This window comes from Dermochelys coriacea, chromosome 1 (assembly GCF_009764565.3).
Source record: "Dermochelys coriacea isolate rDerCor1 chromosome 1, rDerCor1.pri.v4, whole genome shotgun sequence".
Taxonomy (NCBI): Eukaryota; Metazoa; Chordata; order Testudines; family Dermochelyidae; genus Dermochelys; species Dermochelys coriacea.
In genome coordinates this window covers 187,476,014-187,489,639 of record NC_050068.2, presented here as the reverse complement: position 1 = coordinate 187,489,639, position 13,626 = coordinate 187,476,014, and the positions used below count along the sequence as shown (strand labels likewise).

The 13,626-nt window shown below is 41.7% G+C and overlaps 1 protein-coding gene across 1 annotated transcript in view; it reads right to left on the bottom strand.

Moving 5' to 3' along the window:
* GABRR3 (gamma-aminobutyric acid type A receptor subunit rho3) overlaps positions 1-13,349 on the bottom strand; it is an 81,554-nt gene extending 68,205 nt beyond the window's left edge. The window contains 1 exon segment of the mRNA XM_043510084.1: positions 13,262-13,349. The gene's annotated coding sequence lies outside the window, so the exon portion shown is untranslated.
* Positions 13,350-13,626: the final 277 nt, after the last annotated feature.

The window sequence follows — 13,626 nt, the reverse complement described above, 5'->3', positions numbered from 1 at the left end:
TTTTCACTTGCTGTGGCCCATGCAGTACAAGGAAGTCCCTCAGGCTACTTCTCAAGTAGGTCCACAGTCCTGGATGCTCTAGACTTAAGGAAATAAACTCAGCAGCAGCTGTTTCTTGCGCCTCCACCACACTCTTCTCTGATCTACACTTTTCTTCAGGAACGTGCATGGTTACATCCATTTGAGATGGAGATATGGATGCTGCAGTAGCTGCCAGGTCACCTGCACTCTGACTAACTGGAAGATCAGGCATCTCCTCACCACTCACATCCTCACTGGGGCCGGAAGGCTCACTGTCAACATTTGTGTCTATGTATCTCAGGAGAGCTCCTTCCTGCGTAGATAGAAAAGCTTCCTTTGCTTGCTTGCTTTTTCTGAATGCTGCCCCAGAGGGGTTTTTTTTCTTTCATTCATGACTCCTGTTCTGTGCCAGCTATAGTGGCTCTCAACACTCAATTGAAGGGGACAAAAAAGCAGGCTGGTAGCAGGGCCTGAGTGAGGGAAGATATCAGCATCTTAAGGGCCTAACTGGCTCCTATTACTTCATTTGACTGCCTGTTCTCCTCTAGTGGGTTAAGGGAAGCAGCAGGAAACAGGAAGCTCCCTCAGAAGCTGGTGTCAATCAGTCCAGGGTCCTGGAGGTGCTAGAGAGGTACATAAGAGGCTCCTCCTCCTCTCTCTCCCTGCAGCTGCTGCTGCTTTTGGTTATTCCCTCTCACCATTTCTCCTATCTGACTGTTGAGTCTCTTGTGCCCTCCTTTCTGCAGCACAGCACTCCTCCATCTCTCTGCATCTAGAGCAGAGAGAATACATATGCAGCAGCAGCAGAACTTAGTAAAAATGTTGTAAGTGCCTGTCATAACTATAAAGGGAAGGACAAACACCTTTAAAATCCCTCCTGGCCAGAGGAAAACCCCTTTCACCTGTAAAGGGTTAAGAAGCTAGGATAACCTCGCTGGCACCTGACCACAATGACCAATGAGGAGACAAGATACTTTCAAAGCTGGGGGGGGGGGAGAAAAAAAGGGTCTGGGTCGGTCTATGTGATGCTTTTGCCAGGGACAGAACAGGAATGGAGTCTTAGAACTTAGTAAGTAATCTAGCTAGATATGCATTAGATTATGATTTCTTTAAATGGCTGAGAAAATAAGCTGTGCTGAATAGAATGGTTATTCCTGTCTTTGTGTCTTTTTGTAACTTAAGGTTTTGCCTAGAGGGTTTCTCTATGTTTTGAATCTAATTACTCTGCAAGGTATTTACCATCCTGATTTTACAGAGATGATTCTTTTTACCTTTTCTTCAATTAAAATTCTTCTTGTAAGAAACTGAATGCTTTTTTCATTGTTCTTAAGATCCAAGGTTTGGGTCTGTGGTCACCTATGCAAATTGGTGAGCATTTTTACCAAACCTTCCCCAGGAAGCGGGGGTGCAAGGTTTTGGGGAGGATTTTGGGGGAAAAGACATTTCCAAACTGCTCTTTCCTAATAAAACACCCGGTTAGACATTTGGTGGTGGCAGCGAAAGTCCAAGGGCAAAAGGTAAAATAGTTTGTACCTTGGGGAAGTTTTAACCTAAGCTGGTAAAAGTAAGCTTAGGAGGTTTTCATGCAGGTCCCCACATCTGTACCCTAGTGTTCAGAGTGGGGAAGGAACCTTGACAGTGCCTATCTGCAATGGCAATAGGTGTTCCACAAAAAAATGAAACTGATAAATATAAAATAAATATTCTACTCCACAGCAGCCCCCGTTATGGCACATTTTCTTTCTATTAAGTAAACCCAAATGGGTTGACATGAGCGGTGACTGGAGAGTGATATAGTCGAGTGCAGTGGAAGCTGATAAAACAACCTCGCATCACCACCAAGGACATAGAAATACGCATTCTCAGTGCATTTCTTCTTCTTAGCTGGGCCAGCTGACCCAAAGTCATCTGAGCTTTGGATACAGGGATGTGTTGTCTGAGTTGAGAACTGGATACTTGAGACCATTATTTGCCCCTCATTTAGACCTGTTTATACAGGTGTAACCCCATGGATTTTAACATTGTTACTACTGACTGATGTTGGTGCAAGAAACTCAGCCCCTGGGCTGCACAGAAGTGAGTCCCCACCGGGTTTAGAACTGGATGTACAAAACAAATATAAAGTGGGCACTTAATTTGCTGCGGTAGTGTAGAGCTGGGCTGGCAAGGAAAGCATTAGGAAGAGGTGGTTGTCTGAAACGGAAATAAATCCTCCCTTGGTAAATCCTCCCTGCTGTTTTCCAAAGGAGGGAAGATTACTGTTCCCCTTTCACCACAATAGGCATCCAGGTGATGTGAGAAGCACTGAGAGTCAGTTGTGAATACTTCACAGTGAAAGGTGTAGAAAATGACTTGTTGACTTACAAGAGTAAGAAAAATCCTGGCCCCACTGAAGTCAATGGCAAAGCTCCTATTGACTTAACTGGGGCCACGATGTCATGCTAAGTGTGGTTTTGAATGGTTTATCGTGTGTATAAGCAGGTATCTTTTCCCCCTTCACAGTATGTGTGTATCGCTACAATCTAGTTTTATCATCCACTGTTGTTCATCCTTAGGCTGTAATGTTAGAGTGCAAGAAATAAGAATATATTTGTCTTTTAACTCCCTGGAATGTAAATTATGGGGGGAATGAGCCTCACATGACTGCCCACATATAACACACTACAGAACCCTCTTTACAGAGGGATCAAGGAGACAACACATAACCTGAGTAATTTACACAAAAAAGGGGTTTGATATTAACAAAATATATAGCAATATATTAGGAACTGCAGGACTTGGCCATAATCCTTCACTATCAGAAGCAATGCACATTGCACCAAAATTTGTCTTTTTAAAATACATTATCGACCAGTCGGGGTGGGGGGACGAAAAAACTTCTCTTCGCTACTTTCTAGTCTGACAACAGGTATACATCAGCAGTTCTCTCAGCTTATTCTCTTCCACTGATTTCAGTGAAATAACTACATAATCGTATTCACTCCTTTGTTGCTGTTCCTCTATTCTGCCTACCAAGTTCATTACGCATTTCCTGCCAATAATACATAAAGTATATGCCTGGAACCTGCAGTTTTAACAGCTGGGAATTCATTCATAAACGTGCAGTGTATCCTTACCAAACTCTGTTCTGCCACGTACAAACACAAGTAGAACAAGGATTTTTAATGTACTAAAATATATATCTTTCAGCTTTGAAACTGCAGCCTTTTTGTCCTACTCCAGTCAAAACTGAGAGAGAAGTTTATTGATTAAAGTCCAGTCTCTAGTGGTCATAAGACACCATTACCAGTCACCATACACAATTCACTGTGGCCATTTGCCAGTCTTTCCCCTCCCACTGATTACTTCCAGAGAACGTTAAACAACCATAATAAAGCAGGGACCAAGTTTCAATCTTGGCAGCCTAACCTAGCTGCCCAATTCCTATGCTGAAAAAGGTACCTCAAATGGATATTTGGATGTGCTGATTTCAGTATCTAGTTTTAGGTACCCATGTTTGAAAACATTGCTTCCCTTCTTTAACTTGCTAGGTTTTTAAAGCTCAACAGTTTCCATTTTACCAGTGTCTAGCAGAAGGAAGGGGCTCTAGATCCAAAAATCTTGGGGCAATACACATTTCTGGTCAGTTACTGAAAAATATGGTTATCCTACATATATTTAACCCTTGGAACTCACTACCACAACATATTATTGAGGTCAAAAGCTTAGAAGGTTTTAAAAAGTAGCTTAATCATGTATACAAATTACAACATGCACTATTTCATTTGATAGGTCATCAGTTTATATGGCATAAAAATCTTTCATGGTTTAGGACAAGTAAACCACTGTCTAGGGTTAAGAAGAAACTTCCTCTGTGGGGACTGTGGAGGATGTTTCATTGTCCCCTATGGAGGTTTCACTCCTGCCTCTGAAGTATCTAGTTCTTAACAAGGATCACTGGGTATGATTGGGTAAGTCCTTTGCTTCTTTACTGACATTTTATATTCTGAAAATAAAATAAAAAACCTTAACTACAATGACGTGATAAAGTGAAAAGGTTTTTTTAGATCACAGGCAGTCTGATGAGACCAATGTACAAAAGGATTTACTGATCCTCATGTACACCTATATGCTGGTGACGGGTTGCCCCGCAATGCACTGAGCCTGCCTGTTCCACCAGGCTGGGCTCCCTTACACTGACTTGCTGAGCCAGGCCCTCAAACCTCCTCCAACACACACACAGGAAGGGATACACCCAGCTGCCGAAAGACACAGACACTGAAATCAGCACTACATAGGAAGGCTTCAGCTAGAGAGTTGCCCAGCAATCAAGTGCACACCCCGTCTGGAGTGTAAACCCCAAATTGTATCATCTTGCACTGCACAGAGAACTATACAGCAAAAGCTCATGAAATCCATCCCCTCCCTCAATGTGGAGGAAGATATGAACAGCTTTTCCCCCACCAGTTATGAATTCCACAAACTGGTTTTAGAGAAAACAAAAACAAGTTTATTAACTACAAAAGATAGATTTTAAGTTACTATAAGTGATACCAAGCAGATCAAAGCAGATGACCTTAGCACAGGGGTCGGCAACCTTTGGCACGCAGCCCCTCAGGGTAATCTGCTGGCGGGCCGTGAGACATTTTGTTTACATTGACCGTTCACAGGCATGGTCCCTCGCAGGTCCCAGTGGCTGCGGTTCGCCGTTCCCGGCCAATAGGAGCTGCGGGGAGCTATGCATCTATGCAAACCACCGAATGATGTAACTACATTGATTCCAGTAGAGTAACAGCATAAATAAGTTTGACCCCTAATAAATAGCTGAACTGAAATCATCATTATAAGGGCACTGTCTTCAGCCAGGGTGGATTGATTAAAATCAAAGCAATGTAAATCATTGATTTAAATCAGCAAGCAGGAACCTTTGATTTAATACAATCTGTTTTAATCGTGTTTTTCATTTGTACTTTTTAGTTATTTTCCTAAAGAAAGGTTGAGTCATTGGTTGGTAACCATTAAAACATGTTGATTTGCAATTATCTATTTATTGCCTTTACACCAAATTCGGTGCTTCTTTTTGCTAATCAGGAAGATACAATATATGTGTACACATTTTAAAGCAATTATATAACTTAACATACATTTATTCAGATTCTCAATTTTTACATATTTTTATTATCTTAGAAAATGGCGAATGATGCATTTCTTATTTGCTAGATGATGATTACCTTTTTTACCAGTGATTTGTAGCAAGCTCTACTTGTATGGAAATTCAAATTGAATTAAAGGTGCACAAAAACAGCATATTAATTTTTTTTAATAAATAAAACTATCTTAAATGGCTCAAAACATAAAACTTACTGATAGAATGTTTTTCTTATCAAAACATGTTTTACATGTACAACTATGATTTATTAAACAAAGGAAGCATTATCTGTAGTTTGTGAGATGAACTGATTATTTCTGATCACTATGGGCTGGTCTTCACTACAGGGAGATCAACACTGCTGCAATCGATGCAGCAGGGATCAATTTAGCAGATCTAGTGAAGATCTGCTAAATCGACGGCAGAGCACTTTCCGGTCACCTCCCCGAGAAGAGTAAAGTAAATCGACCCTAGCGCATCTCCCATTGACACAGTGCACTGAAGACACCAGGGTAAGTCAGTCAACCTAAGCTATGTCGACTCCAGCTACATTATTCACATAATTGGAATAGCGTAATTTAGGTTGATTTACCCCTGTAGTGAAGACAAGCCCTATGCCTTTCAGGATTTTAGGGCTAGTAGATCTCATCCTCTCACACCTGGTTTTTATTCATAGATTGGAAGAGGTAAACAAGTCTTCCTGCTTTTTCAACTCCCAATTGGTTTACTAACTTTGAACAAACCAGTCATTGAACTGAACTAGCTGAATAAACTGAAATGAAGAAAATATTGCATCCACAGAAAAGCGTACTGCTTGCAAAAGCTGATTTAGCACTTGAAAAACTCTGGTTCCATGTGCTTAACCCATGACTTTCACCAGTTCAGTAGTTTGAATTTCTTTAAAACTTGTCAGTAAATATATACTGCTTAATATTATTTTTTATTTAATTTAATTATTTTAATAGATTATAAGTTTAGGCCTTAACATAGGTTATCAATTTCAAATTTAATGATAAATAGATTTATTTAAACCTGTATTTAATTTAAATAAAAGTCCAAGTTAAATTTTTTAAAACTTTTTTTTAAATTAGAAAAACATTGATTTTTAATCTGCGCTCTCTGCAACGCTGCATTTATGTGTCAAGAGCCCATTTTTATGGATCTATACTTTGGCCACAAAAAAACACTTTGGACTGAATCACAGCATAGGGTCTTAACAATGATTCAAGCAAGACAAGGACCAAAATACCAGCTCTGGGCTCTCCATTCCTAGAGTTTGGTGAAGAGATGCCAGTTAACTTTGCAGACCAACAGTTTTACTGCCCTAGAGTCCAGCAAACTACCCAATTGCTGCAAATAGATTCAATATAGGTAACATTTCTTCTGATTTTTAAATAAGAAAATGTGACTGGTTTCTGGCCAAAAGAAGAATAAATCAACCAGCACACCAGTCAGTAAAGAAAGTATCTCCACTGAAGAACTTGGATTTCTCTCCCTCTGCCTAGTGCGACATGGTAACTGCCCTTGTGATGTCATAACAGTCTGATACGAGACACTATCCGAGGCTTTTCCTATTGTCTGCCTCTCTCACTTCTTTCAGAGTGCAGCTGTTCTCTCCTCCGTGCCCACAGAAACCATGGAAAATGAGCTGCAGCTACATGCCATGTGGAAACAGTCCCTGATTATCCCAAGAGTCATCCTGCAAGGGTGGAAATTTCTAAGATGCATGACAAAAAGGCTAGAATTATCACAGCGGAACGCTAAGAGCTAGGAGGTGCCTTTTTCTTTTTTTCTCTTTATTTCCCCATCATTTCCTTTTTTTTTTTTCTTTCTTTAATCTATCATTTCTTTTCAGAGCACGTGTTCATTCTCCTGGAAGAGAAGCCAGGGAACCCACTAGATAGTAACCACTGCCCCTGGGTTCAATCCCTGCAATGAGTCCCTTGGGCAGCCCCAGCATGAAGGGAAGGAAGTAGTGTAGCATCTAGAAACCCCCAGCTCCTCTTTTATTGAGCATATATTGTAGACAGCACAAGTAGTGCTGCCTGTAGTTAAGGTTGCCTGACCTTTTCATCGTAAGACCGTGTGTTCAGTTGCTTAGAACTTGGACAAACTTTAACCATTCATGCTTAAATTCTACACGGCAGATGCCTGTGGTGATGGGGTCAGGGGTGCAGTGAGGGTCCTGGGACTGGAATGAGGATAGGATAACTGGCCAGCGGCAGAAGGAGTCAGGGCTTGGGGAGAACAGGGACAGAAGGGTCTGTGACCACATTACAGCACATTCCTCTCATAATCTGGAACAGAACCCAGGTTTTCTGAGTCTCAACATTCTTTTACTGACAGAAAAGAGCTGTGAAATCCCATGGCAAAATGTGTGCCTCATCTCCCTCTAGCTGCTGGCCCATACAGAGCATGACAACCTACTACTGCTATCAGTTACACTGTTAGCTCAAGTGACAGAGGTCTGTGCAGTGGATCTAAACGTTTTAATCCTGTTGATAACCCATATGGGTGTCAATATAGTTCTACTTCATGGCACTTTTTTTTTCAGTTTGCTTTTTTAAAAACCTAAGACATTACTACAAAAAAACTATATTAAAAAAAGTTAAAGTTGCAAAATCAAGCATGCATATGTGTTAGGAAATGCCAGAATTAAGGTTGCCTGTGCATTCAGAGAATGATTCAGGCTTCTGTACTGAACGAGGATGGTTTCTCTAAGATGCCTGCCTCATTTCTTGCAGAAGACGGAAGGTGTGTAGTGAATGAGACAGAGTGTTACAGGAAGAGAGTGGTCTCGTGGTTAAGGAAGCTGAACCACCCTGAAGAACTGGATTCTACCCCTGCCTCTGCTACATAATTCCTACGTGATGCTGGGCAAGTCAGTTAAACCGAACTTTTCACTGTGTAGTCTTCATTTTGTTGGATGACCAATTTGAGGCGCTGGGGTCCGATGTGCAGAAATGCTAAGCACTTACAGCTGCAACTGAAGTTAATGGGTGCTGTGCTGTAAACAAAAAAAAAAGTGTTATAAATGCTAAGTTCTCTGAAAAATCAGAGTTCATTTATTTTAATTGGATCTGGGACTGAGGACAATCGTCACACCTTAATCCATATTTAGGTGGGAAAACCATATTTACCAGTCCCCAAACCAAGGCAAGTTTTGATCTCTCCATGCCTAGATTTACCAGCAAGCAGCAACTGGAAACACGGCCATTTTATATTTTTTTTAGCCTTTTAGTTCCTTTATGTTGGCAAATGGAAATTCAGTCCCATTTGCAAACCAATGCACTAGTGCTGGAAACAGTCCAAGACCCCAGCAACCCTCCTGCGGCTGCCCTATAAAGGCTGAACTAATCATTAACTGCAGCAGCAAGGCGAGGTCTGTTTCCTCCGCCTGAGATCCCAGGCAGCAGCCAAGGGAGAGGTGAGTGGCTATTGCAATGCTCAACCCCGCACCTTCAGCCTTCAAGCAAAAAACCAAACTTGTTTCAAACATGCTGAAATCGATCGGCTCCCAGGGCATGATGGGGAGCAATGGGGAAAGCGTCTCCCCTCCTCTCACCACTACCCATGGCAAGCACTTTCCCTGTGCTACCCCCACCGAGCAGAGTCCGCACTGCCAGCCCCCAAGCAGGGAGCCGCTGAGCAATTCTCTCCTGTTCTCCAGGAGCCTGGGCAGCAGCCCCATCGCCACCTCCCGGGGAAACCCCCTCTGTACCCAGACAAACCATAGCACAATAACTGCCCTTTCCCCCGCACCTCCAGCAAGCAAGTCAGGCCGGGAGGAGATGGGATTGGGAAAAGCGAATCCCCCTTGAAAACAGGAGCTCCGTGATCGGCTTGTCTAGTAACAAACAGCTGAACAGCATAAGCAGAAAACTCCACGCCCCCCCCCACACATATACACAGCTCCAGCCTCCAAATGTAGCTGAAGCACAGCGCCCCCCCAAAGCACAGACCCAGAGTGGTCGCCCTGATTTCCCATACCCAAGGGATGACTCTGATCATGCATATGCATGAGATCGCACAGGCAGCCTTATTTTTGGCATCATCTAACTTATGAGGGCTTGACTTTATGTAACCTTTACAGTCTTCTAATGTATTTTTCATATGTCAGGTATATGTTTGATATGAGGAGAGGAAGGACTTACTAGACAACATGCTACCCCTCTCTGGCCTGTGCAGCACTGGACGCCAGACTTCTTGGCACTGCAGGAAATCCTCACCAAAGTAAAAGATTCCATTTCACTTCTCACAAGGGTCCTAACAACTCTATCACCTTCTGCTCATATCCACATCTCCTCCATTAGCTCTCCAGCCGTACCCAGGAGTGACCACTCTCTCGTGGGGTGAAATGAGAGCTCAGTTCTATGTCTATTCCTTCTGAAATGTCGCCACCCAGCTGCTGTAGGCACTGAGACAGATGTTGCCTATCAATACCATATGCATGAATCTGTCTTTTTTTAATCCAGTGGAGCCATACTGTTTTTCAGGCCAATATGTGTGCCTGAGTGATTTGGCACAGCAGATTGTTGGAACTGATGTGCTGAACACGGCTCAGGCCTGACGGAGCACATTCAGAAGGCCTGTTTCTCCACTGCCCCTTGTGTAGTCACTTACACCTGTTCAAACTGAGGGCAGCATGGGTATATAATGCCACCATTCTGATCTGATAGCATTTTGCACTGATGTAAATGACTTCACTAGGGGCAAGACAGTGGAGAATCAGGTCCAGATTGTTTAGTTGATGTTCCCAGGAGTACCCATTTTATATTAACTTGGGCATCTAAATGAATGGTGTTTAAAGTGTCAACATTTTTATGAACGATGACAAAGAAACTAATTCTCACCTGCAGGGCGTGTTTACTCAGAGCACACTGAGGAATCAGCTCACAGACACAGAGATGCTTTGCTATTATGATGGACTGTTTTCAGTTTTCTTCTCCAGACTGACATGAACCATTGCACTACAGCAGAACACCCTTGCACATAGCAGCCGCATCTGGGAACGTGGACATAGTGAAATTTCTCCTGCCTCAGAATGCTGACACGGATATCCAGGATCACTTTCAATACACCTCACTCCAGGAGGCTGCTAAGTTCAAGTAGGTTTCTTCAGCATACTACAACTACTCAGTCCCTCCATCACTAGGGGGCGGGGCTCAAGAGCTGTCATTTTTTAAAATACCATTTTCTCCTACTGCCTTTCTCCCTTCTTTCTTTGCTTGCGCTAACTGTCCACCAGAATGATAGATTAATATAGACGAGCAGAGAGAGGCTAAGCAAAGAACAGAGACTGCATTTTTAATCGCTTTGCTTACTGCTAACAATGCACTTGTGCAATACAATAAACAGTGCAAAGAGAATTCCTTCTTGAAGAGCTTGCAACATAAGGAAGAAAGAAAAGGAGGACAAAGAGCTGAGAGAGACCGACAGAGAAAGAGAGAGAATGAGAGAGCTGTCTGAATAAAGCAACAGATAGAGAGAAAAAAATTCCTAAGGGTGTTACAGAAATAGTAAGGTCAAAGGGAGGTATCCAGTCAGACATAGCCAAACATACAGCAACAATGGGATTTTCCTGGAGGGTGAAATTGGGGAGGCTTCTGATTAGTTTTACTTGTCTTTCTTCTAACACTTCAGAAACACTGATGTTATCAAAGCTGTCATGGGATAAGAGAGAAGGTCCTCTTATGGATTGGTAACTGACTAAAAGATATTCCTACTGATTGTTTCCTAAATGGTAGGTTTTCAGAATGGAGAGAGGTAAATAGTGGTGCCCCCCAGGGGATCTGGTAAATGGGGTAAACAGTGAGGTGGCAAAATTTGCAGATGATACAAAACTACTCAAGATAATTAAGTCCCAAGCAGACTGTGAAGAGCTACAAAAGGATCTCACAAAACTGGGTGACTGGGCAAATTTGTTAGTCTCTAAGGTGCCACAAGTACTCCTTTTCTAAAATGGCAGATGAAATTCAATGTTGATAAATGCAAAGTAATGCACATTGGAAAACATAATCCCAACTATACATATAAAATGATGGGGTCTAAATTTGCTGTTACCACTCAAGAAAGATCTTGGAGTCATTGTGGATAGTTCTCTGAAAACATCCACTCAATGTGCAGCAGCAGTCAAAAAAGCAAACAGAAAGTTGGGAATTATTAAGAAAGGGATAGATAATAAGACAGAAAATATCATATTGCCTCTATATGAATCCATGATATGCCCACATCTTGAATACTGTGTGCAGAAGCGGTCGCCCCATCTCAACGAAGATATATTGGAATTGGAAAAGGTTCAGAAAAGGGCAATAAAAATCATTAGGGGTATGGAATGGCTTCCACATGAGGAGCGATTAATAAGACTGGGATTTTTCATCTTGGAAAAGAGACAACTAAGGGGGGATATGATAGAGGTTTATAAAATCATGACTGGTGTGGAGAAAGTAAATAAGCAAGTGTTATTTACTTCTTCTCATAAACACAAGAATTAGGGGTCACTAAATGAAATTAAAGGGCAGCAAGTTTAAAACAAACAAAAGGAAGTATTTTTTTCCAAACACACAGTCAACCTGTGGAGCTCTTTGCCAAAAGTTGTTGTGAAGGCCCAGACTATAACAGGGTTCAAAAAAGAACTAGATAAGTTCATGGAGGATAGATCCATCAACGGCTATTAGGCAGGATGGACAGGGATGGTGTCCCTAGCCTGTGTTTGCCAGAAGCTGGGAATGGGCGACGGGGATGGATCACTTGATGATTACCTGTTCTGTTCATTCCCTCTGGGGCACCTGACATTGGCCACTTTCGGAAGACAGGATGCTGGGCTAGATGGACCTTTGATCTGACCCAGTATGGCCATTCTTATGTTATGACTCCCCGTATATTGGCTTGTTAACCTGTTGTAGGCAGCATTTCTGTTTCATCTCCTTGCTGGATAGTGGCTTCTGTACACCATATTTCCATATCAAAAGCAAAGTAGATCTCATTTTCTCCCACTCTTTCTCATTACCTGCACTTCTTGTAATCCTCTGTTTGTCACCTACTCACTCTCCACCATATGTCTCTTTCCTTGCAGTCCCCTATGCCTGCAGTAGCTTGCCTTTCCTTGGATGCCAAGTGCTTTTAAGTGATTGAAACTGTGAAATATGAAATTGGAACCATGTGCATGCAGTTTCATTCAGTGGATAAAGTGTTAGGGACAGACCCGAGACAGAGCCACATAGAAAAAGTGAGACAGAAATAGACAGAATGACATGTAAGCTGGGCAAGACCGGTTACTGTATGTTTTACACTGCCTAGCACAATGCGGCCTCTGAGCTGGTTGAGGCCTCTATATTGCTGCCACAATAATAATACACGGTAATTATTGATACTTATTTGCATATAGGAAAGGCAGACACAGAGGAAGACACAAAATGAGGGGAAGATGGTAAAATAGAGACAAACAAACAAACAAAAAGGGGTGGGGGGGAATAACAGACCCACAGAGGAAGACAGTGAAAGAGGCACATAGAAATTTAATTTTTCCAAGCCTATCAAACAGTACATGTCAACAAACATCAATTTCATTATACACACACAGCCCAAAAAATATTTACATTGATAACTGAAATGTACAGATAGGCAAAGAAAGAAAAATGCTACTTGAGGATTAAATGTTTGATTGAAGGTAATTACTTTGTATATTTTTACATATGATGTTGATGATTTATGTGTTAATGGTTACAAAGCTTTAACATTTTTAATCTCAACATCTACTGTCATTAAATAATTATTGTCTGACTCCCACACCCATAATTTCCTGCAAATGTAAACGTTTAAATAGATAAAAGTAGGAACAAAATGCTTAAAAATAAACATATTATCTGTTGAAATTATATATAAAAAAATAAAAATAGAATTCTACGAAGACTACACACTGAGAAACCTTTGTAGCAATAACAGAGCCCCATTCCTCTGTTAGAAGCCGTCTAAGCTTTGCTTCCCGCAAAGAATTCTGACCATGATAAAAAACGGAGTTGCTGTGGAACACAAGATGGATGAATCCACCCCCCCCCCTTTTTTAATAGGCTTGTTGCTATTTAATTCATCCTTTCTCCACTGCATAAATACCTCTGCAAAAGTCCTGAGCTCATTTAAGAACTTCCTTGGTCATTGCATTCTTTTCCTAGAAAAGCAAGTTAAATGTTCAAAGAACAACAAATTCCTGTTGTCCAAAGGACAGAAACGGCGTGTAATAAACTAAAAAAAAAAAAAGAAAGAAGTGATGATGCAGATGAGAGCGATTAACTACACATGACCACATGATGGCAGTACAATACACAAAATGGGCCATGAAATGGATTCCCATCGTCAGTAATAGGGGTTGTATATAACCACAGCCTATGCCTATAAAGGTTTGGGGGAGAAAGGGAAAGAGGCCTCTAATTCAGCCAAAGCTTCGCTCTCCTCATAGGAGGTTGATAATAACACCCTTA